An 8,974-nucleotide genomic window follows, 5' to 3' on the forward strand; every position below is an offset into this window, starting at 1 on the left:
GCAGAACACACGGTAACGTTGTAAAATACGATACAACACCTTCCACCTCACCACTAAAAATATACCACGTGGTGATTAAAAACAAAGGACAAACGCAGATAAAGTAGGTGGACTGCTGACACCTAAAGAGCAATCTGCATGCACATATGAGTAGCCGAATCACAAAGCACTAATGGATAGAGCACAAATCAATAGTGACCCCACAGAAGCTAGGATTCTGGTCGTCCGATCGTTTCTGCTGTTAATGGCCCTCTGGAAAAAATAGGTCAGTACGTTGACGAACTTCTTAAACCTATGGTTCCGTTGCTCGACTCATTTGTACAGGACACTAAAGATGTTTTGGGTAGGTTGGATGGATTTCAGATTGAAGATGATTGGCTCCTGGTTGGAATAGATGTTGATGTCTTTATATACATCTATTCCCCATTGTTGGGGACTACGGGCGGTTGAATATTTTTTGTCTAAACATTTTCCAACCATGGCCCATCAAAATGAGTTCATCCTGGAAATCCTTGAATTTGTCCTCAAAAACAACTTTTTCCAGTTCGATGGTTCCTATTACCAGCAGATTTCGGGGACGTCCATGGGGGCCCCGTGGGCACCCGCTTGCGCGTGCCTCCACCTTGGTATGTGGGAGGAAAAACATGTTTACCAATTACCAGAATTCAACGATCTAGTGGCCCTTTGGGTCCGCTACATCGATGATGTCCTGGTGGTCTGGAAGGGCCAGGAGCAGGACCTCCATGCGTTCATTCAGAAATTACAACTTAACGAGTTGAACATCAAACTTACATACCAATTTGACTTGAAGGGGATTCCTTTACTGGACCTCCAGATCGTTAAAAACAAAGGCACTCTCTTGACTTCCACCTTCCGCAAACCTACAGCGGCTAATACGCTATTACGCGCGGATAGCTTCCATCCGCCCTCCTTGATTAGGGGTATTCCGGTGGGGCAGTTCCTCCGTATCCGGAGGAACTGCTCAAGAAATGATGAGTTTTCTCAGGAGGCCTGTGACATGTTCAATAGGTTCAAGGAAAGGGGGTATTCTAACAAAGTTCTGAAAAAAGCCAAGAAAACAGCGTCCCAGAGAGACCGCAGTTCCCTGTTGACTAAGAAAGTCCCTGCCAGTGGAGATGGGGATGGACGGGGACCAACAAGATTCATCACTCGATTTGGTGCCCAGTGGGGTCAGGTCAGGAGTGTACTTTCATCCCATTGGCATATTCTCAGACAGTGCCCAGTCTTGAGCAAAATAGTTGGGGATTACCCTCAAATGGTTGCTCGACGGGCTCCCAATCTCTCCGATAAATTGACTAGTTCTGAGTTCACCCACTCTTCTGACCCCACTTGGCTCTCGTCCATCCCGAGATCCACTGGCATGTTCGCCTGTGGACATTGTCAGATCTGTTGTCATGTTGAGAGAACGGATAAGTTTATTGATGCTGAAAAGAAAAACTCTTATTCCATTAAATCTCTCATCAATTGCGCTACTGAACGAGTCATTTATAACATCATGCCTGTACCATGACCTGTGCCATGACCCGTGATATGACCTGTGACATGCCTGTGACATGCCTGTGCCATGACCTGTGACATGCCTGTACCATGACCTGTGCCATGCTTGTGCCATGACCTGTGACATGCCCTTACCATGACCTGTGCCATGCTCTTACCATGACCTGTGCCATGCCCTTACCATGACCGGTGACATGCCTGTACCATGACCTGTGCCATGCCCTTACCATGACCTGTGACATGCCTGTACCATGACCTGTGCCATGCCCTTACCATGACCTGTGACATGCCTGAACCATGACCTGTGCTATGCCCTTACCATAACCTGTGACATGCCTGTACCATGACCTGTGCCATGCCCTTACCATGACCTGTGCCATGCCTGTACCATGACCTGTGCCGTGACCTGTGACATGCCTGTACCATGACCTGTGCCATGACATGTGCCATGCCTGTGCCATGACCTGTGACATGCCTGTGCCATAACCTGTGACATGACCTGTGACATGCCTGTGCCATGACCCTTACCATGACCTGTGACATTCCTTTGCCATGACCTGTGACATGCCCTTACCATGACCTGTGCCATGCCCTTACCATGACCTGTGCCCTGCCTGTACAATGACCTGTGCCATGACCTGTGACATGCCTGTACCATGACCTGTGCCATGACATGTGCCATGCCTGTGCCATGACCTGTGATATGCCTGTGCCATGACCTGTGACATGACCCGTTTCATGCCTGTGCCATGACCCTTACCATGACCTGTGACATTCCTTTGCCATGACCTGTGACATGCCCTTACCATGACCTGTGCCATGCCCTTACCATGACCTGTGCCATGCCCTTACCATGACCTGTGCCATGCACTTACCATGACCTGTGACATGCCTGTACCATGACCTGTGCCATTACCTGTGACATGACCTGTGACATGCCCTTACCATGACCTGTGACATGCCTATACCATCACCTGTGACTTGCCTGTACCATCACCTGTGCCATGCCCTTACCATCACCTGTGACATGCCTGTACCATGACCTGTGCCATGCCTGTACCATGACCTGTGCCATGCCTGTACCATCATCTGTGCCATGCCTGTACCATCACCTGTGCCAAGACCTGTGCCATGCCTATACCATCTCCTGTACCATGATCTGTGACATTCCTGTACCATCACCTGTGCCATGCCTATACCATCACCCGTGCCATGCCTATACCATCACCTGTGCCATGCCTATACCATCATCTGTGCCATGCCTATACCATCATCTGTGCCATGCCTGTACCATCACCTGTGCCATGCCCTTACCATGACCGGTGCCATGCCTGTACCATGACCTGTGACATGCCTGTGCTATGACCTGTGACATGCATGTGCCATGACCTGTGACATGACCTGTGACATGCATGTGCCATGACCTGTGCCATGCCCTTACCATGACCTGTGCCATGCCCTTACCATGACCCGTGCCATGCCCTTACCATGACCTGTGCCATGCAATTACCATGACCTGTGCCATGCACTTACCATGACCTGTGACATACCTGTACCATGACCTGTGCCATGCCTGTGTCATGACATGTGCCATGACCTGTGCCATGCCTGTGTCATGACATGTGCCATGACCTGTGACATGCCCTTACCATGACCTGTGACATTCTGTTAGCATACAAGGTTTGTATTTAATCAGCAACAACCACTGTATGTCATTGCTGTGTGCCTATTACATTGTATGACCACTAGATGGCAGTGTTACATTTGTGAGTTCATGTTTTGTCTATGCCTCAAAAAGTAAAAAAGAAGAGTTCCTGCTCCGAACAAAAGCAGTGTTCAGTGAAACAACAGACTGTCTACCTGTACTTTGTTTAGCTCCAAAAGGTTATGTCTAACAGGTTATGGGCCCAGGACATGTTACAGAAGCCCAGGATATAATACAGATTACCCCTGGATATAGCCAGATACAGTGAGCTAAAGCAAGTGAGTACAGGAGACAGCAACAGAAAGACAAACAGCAGAAATGGCTGCTGCCATCCCCTCAGCAAAGTTCTCCATTGCAAATCTGACAAATCAGAACTACCAATCTTGGAAATTCAAGATGAAAATGCTGCTTATAAGAGAAGGTACGTGGAAATGTATAAATGAATCAAGACCTGCACAGCCCACAGAGGAGTGGTTAGACAGAGATCAGAAAGCACAGAGCACAATCTCCCTGTGCATAGATGATGATCAAATCATACATATATGTAACTGTCAGACTGCTAAAGACATGTGGGAAGAGTTACAGAAAGCACATGAAAGAGTTAATCTCAGCAATAAACTGTATTTAATCAGAAAGTTCTATCAGACTAAGCTACAGAAAGACCAGGACATGCAGGACTATATAAGACAGACCTTAGAGATGGTGGAGAGACTGAGAGGGATTGGAGAAGAGATAAAAGATTTCCATGTTGCAGCGCTGTTAAGTGGACTTCCTGAAAGTTATGAGACACTTGTCACAGCACTAGATGCACGTCCAGATGATGATCTGACACTGGAATATGTTAAAGGCAAGCTTGTGGATGAATACAAGCGCAAAACTGAAAGCATGAGTAATGTGAGTGTGTGTTCAGAGACAGCTTTAAAGACAAAATTCAAAAATAAACACAGTAACGTGCAGCTAGAAAAGCGGGAATGCTTTGTGTGCAAGAAACCAGGACACCTAAAAGCAGATTGTAGAATCTGGAAAGCTAGAATGCAAAAACAAAGTGCATTGCAACAAGCTAAGAATGTCATAGAAACAAAGGAGTATGCATTCGGATCCAAAAATGGTGTCACCTCTGTGCAAGCATGGTGTGTGGACTCAGGTGCTACAAGTCACATGACAAATGACCGAAGTTTCTTCACTCAGCTTGATGGAAGCAAAACAGAAGGGATAACTACAGCTAATGGACAATTTATGAAATCAGTGGGAATAGGAGATGGCTTTCTATACTGTCCTATCTCTCCAGATATCACTAAAAAGATCCATATGAGGAATGTTCTGTATGTGCCAGATCTTGAAAGCAACCTTTTGTCAGTAAAGAAACTCACTAACCAAGGCAATGTAGTCACATTTCAGGGTGACAGTTGTATCATAACAAAAGGGGATTGCTTGCTTGCAAAGGCTAAAATCATAGATGAACTGCATCAGCTGAACTGCAGTGAAATGGTTAAAATAGCCAAAGAGGATAAACATTCAAACTGCATCCACACTTGGCACAGACGATTGGGGCACAGAAATTCTGATACAATAAAGAAAATAGTTGAGAATAACTATGCAAGTGGTATTAAGATTAATCCATGTGATCACATAATGATTTGTACCAGCTGTATTAAAGGAAAAATGGCAAGGACACCTTTTCCCAAGCAGACCAACAGCAAATCCCAAAAACCTCTGGACTTAATACATTCAGATCTTTGTGGTCCAATGAAAACTATGACTCCAGGAAAGAAAAAGTACTTCCTGACCTTCATTGATGATTACTCCAGATATACCACAGTATTTCTACTTCACAATAAAGATGAAGTGCCAGAGAAATTAGAAGAGTATCTCGCTCAAGTAAACAATATTTTTGGCGGAATGCCCAGAGTACTACGAACAGATAATGGCTCAGAATATACAAGTGGTAAAACACAAGCCATTCTCAGGAAGCATGGAATTATGTTCCAGACAACAGTTTCATATAACCCAGAGCAAAATGGAGTTGCAGAGAGAATGAACCGCACACTGTGTGAAAGTGGGAGGAGCATGCTATTTGATGCTGATATGCCAACTACATACTGGGGAGAAGCTATCACAACTGCATGTTATCTTCAAAATCGTTTGCCGGGAAAAGCAACAATAAAAACTCCATATGAACTGTGGAACAAAAGGAAACCAGATTTGAGACACATCAGAATTTTTGGAAGTAAAGCCTATGTACACATTCCAAAAGAAAAACGTACAAAATGGGATGCATGTGCAAAAGAAGGTGTACTTGTGGGGTACAGTGAATCTCAAAAAGGATACAGGATTTTGAATCAAGACACGAACAAAGTAACAGTCAGCAGAAGTGTGATTATTGATGAAAGTTCTGTGTGCTCAAAGTTTGAACAACAGACTCAAACTTTTCAAACTGAGAAAGAATCAACATCAATCACTCAAGAAAATAAGGAAAGTGATACAGAAATAGAAATAACTGCAGAAGAATCAAAACCTGAAACTGAACCAGAAATACCTTCAGTCAGAAAATCAACCAGAATCAATAAAGGTGTTCCAGCTGAACGTTTATCTTACATAGCTCGCAGAGCTGTTCAAACTGAACCAGGCTCATGGAAAGAGATGCAGAAACTGCCAATGCATGAGAAACAAGTATGGTATAAAGCCGCTGATGAAGAAATGACATCACTCAAAGATCTCCAGACATGGACACTTTCAGAGCTACCTCAAGGTAAACATGCCATAGGATGTAAATGGGTTTTTAAAACCAAATGTAACTCTGAAGGGAAAGTCTGTCGGTACAAGGCAAGGCTGGTTGCTAAAGGTTACTCACAGAAGTTCAGTGAGGACTATGATGCTACTTTTGCTCCAGTTGCTAAACAAAGTACTTTCAGAACACTAATGACAGTGGCTGCCATGCGTACAATGATTGTGAAACATCACGATATTAAGACAGCTTTTCTTAATGGTGATATTGAAGAAGAAATTTACATGTCACAGCCATAAGGATATTTGAAAAAGGGACAAGAGCATCTTGTCTGCAAGTTGAATAAATCTCTTTATGGCCTTAAACAATCAGCTCGAGCATGGAACCTAAAGATTAATCAAGTTCTACTAAATGAAGGATTTACAAGAAGCAAAGCTGATCCGTGCCTATATGCTAAACAAGTAGACACTGAGTGGATGTATCTGCTAATTTATGTAGATGACCTGATCATTGCTCACAAAAACGACAATGAAATTGCAAAGTTAATAGGAGTACTCAACAAGCACTTTGAAACTAAAGACCTAGGTGAAGTGACATATTATCTTGGAATTGACATCCAGCGTGAGAAAGATGGAAGTTTCCTGTTGAATCAGAGTGCAAAAATTGAATCTATTCTTCAGCAATTCAACATGACAGAGGCGAAAGGAGCAAGCACACCTATGGATACAGTCTATCCAAAGTTAGAAGGAGAAGATGATCTTCTCACATCCAATGAACAATACAGACAAGCAGTGGGGGCACTTCTCTACATTGCAACCACTACACGTCCAGACATTGCAGCCAGCATGTCTCTTCTTTGCAGGCGAGTTGATAAACCACGTCAAAGAGACTGGAATGCGATCAAAAGAGTTATGAGATATCTGAAACAGACAAAAGACTTAAATTTGAAACTATCAGCAAGTGGTGGTTTAAACCTCGTGGGATATGTGGACTCCGATTGGGCAGGTGATCACAGCACACGCAAATCCACAAGTGGTTACTTATTAAAATTGGGAAACAGTCCTATATCATGGTCCAGCAAGAAACAGATGTCAGTGGCATTGTCCTCTACAGAAGCTGAATACATATCTGCAGCTTATGGCAGTCAAGAAGTTGTGTGGTTACAACAATTACTCAAGGATCTTGGAGAAGCAACATCAGAACCTACCGTCTTATTTGAGGACAATCAGGCTTGCATTAAGCTTGCAACAAGTGAGAAAATTAATGGAAGAACCAAGCACATCAATGTCAGACATCATTACATTCATGACTTAGTTGATCAGAAAGTGATTGTACTTGTGTATTGTGAGTCGGAAAAAATGATTGCTGATGCTTTGAGAAAGCCACTAGCTAGAACCAGATTTGTGGATCTTAGATCATAAATGGGATTGATAGTAGTTGTTGAGTGGGGGTGTTAGCATACAAGGTTTGTATTTAATCAGCAACAACCACTGTATGTCATTGCTGTGTGCCTATTACATTGTATGACCACTAGATGGCAGTGTTACATTTGTGAGTTCATGTTTTGTCTATGCCTCAAAAAGTAAAAAAGAAGAGTTCCTGCTCCGAACAAAAGCAGTGTTCAGTGAAACAACAGACTGTCTACCTGTACTTTGTTTAGCTCCAAAAGGTTATGTCTAACACATTCCTTTGCCATGACCTGTGACATTCCTTTGCCATGACCTGTGCCATGCCCTTACCATGACCTGCGCCATGCCCTTACCATGACCTGTGCCATGCACTTACCATGACCTGTGATATGCCTGTACCATGACCTGTGCCATGCCTGTGTCATGACCTGTGCCATGACCTGTGACATGCCCTTACCATGACCTGTGACATGCCTATACCATCACCTGTGACTTGCCTGTACCATCACCTGTGCCATGCCCTTACCATGACCTGTGACATGCCTGTACCATGACCTGTGCCATGCCTGTACCATGACCTGTGCCAAGACCTGTGCCATGCCTATACCATCTCCTGTACCATGACCTGTGACATGCCTGTACCATCACCTGTGCCATGCCTATACCATCACCTGTGCCATGCCTATACCATCACCTGTGCCATGCCTATACCATCATCTGTGCCATGCCTGTACCATCACCTGTGCCATGCCCTTACCATGACCGGTGCCATGCCTGTACCATGACCTGTGACATGCCTGTGCCATGACCTGTGACATGCCTGTGCCATGACCTGTGACATGACCTGTGACATGCATGTGCTATGACCTGTGACATGCCCTTACTATGACCTGTGCCATGCCCTTACCATGACCTGTGCCATGCCCTTACCATGACCCATGCCTTGCCCTTACCATGACCTGTGCCATGCAATTACCATGACCTGTGCCATGCACTTACCATGACCTGTGACATGCCTGTACCATGACCTGTGCCATGTCTGTGTCATGACATGTGCCATGACCTGTGACATGCCCTTACCATGACCTGTGACATGCCTGTACCATGACCTGTGACATGCCTGTACCATCCCCTGTGCCATGCCCTTACCATGCCCTGTGCCATGCCTGTATCATGACCTGTGCCATGCCTATACCATCATCTGTGCCATGCCTGTACCATCACCTGTGCCAAGACCTGTGCCATGCCTATACCATCTCCTGTACCATGACCTGTGACATGCCTGTACCATCACCTGTGCCATGCCTATACCATCACCTGTGCCATGCCTATACCATCACCTGTGCAATGCCTATACCATCATCTGTGCCATGCCTGTACCATCACCTGTGCCATGCACTTACCATCACATGTGCCATGCCTATACCATCACATGTGCCATGCCTGTACCATGACCTCAAAGTCACGCAATTTTTTACTGCGTTTTTTGCCGCGAAGCAAAACCTATTACATTTTTCTTTCTTCTTTAAAACAAAGCTCCCCCACAGAGAAACACTTACATCAGTCTTACAGCTGCAGTTCCACTGCTTATTTACATCCAGTGGTGCAAGTCTTCAC

At 44.9% G+C, this 8,974-nt stretch overlaps 1 pseudogene across 1 annotated transcript; it reads left to right on the plus strand.

Annotated features, from left to right (window-relative positions):
- Nucleotides 1–6,637: 6,637 nt before the first annotated feature.
- On the plus strand, nt 6,638–7,262 carry LOC309569169 (annotated as a pseudogene). The gene has a single exon. The product of its transcript is annotated as an uncharacterized misc_RNA (transcript).
- Nucleotides 7,263–8,974: the final 1,712 nt, after the last annotated feature.

The sequence above is a fragment of the Pelophylax lessonae genome, assembly GCF_965119305.1.
Source record: "Pelophylax lessonae genome assembly, chromosome: 1".
Classification (NCBI taxonomy): domain Eukaryota; kingdom Metazoa; phylum Chordata; class Amphibia; order Anura; family Ranidae; genus Pelophylax; species Pelophylax lessonae.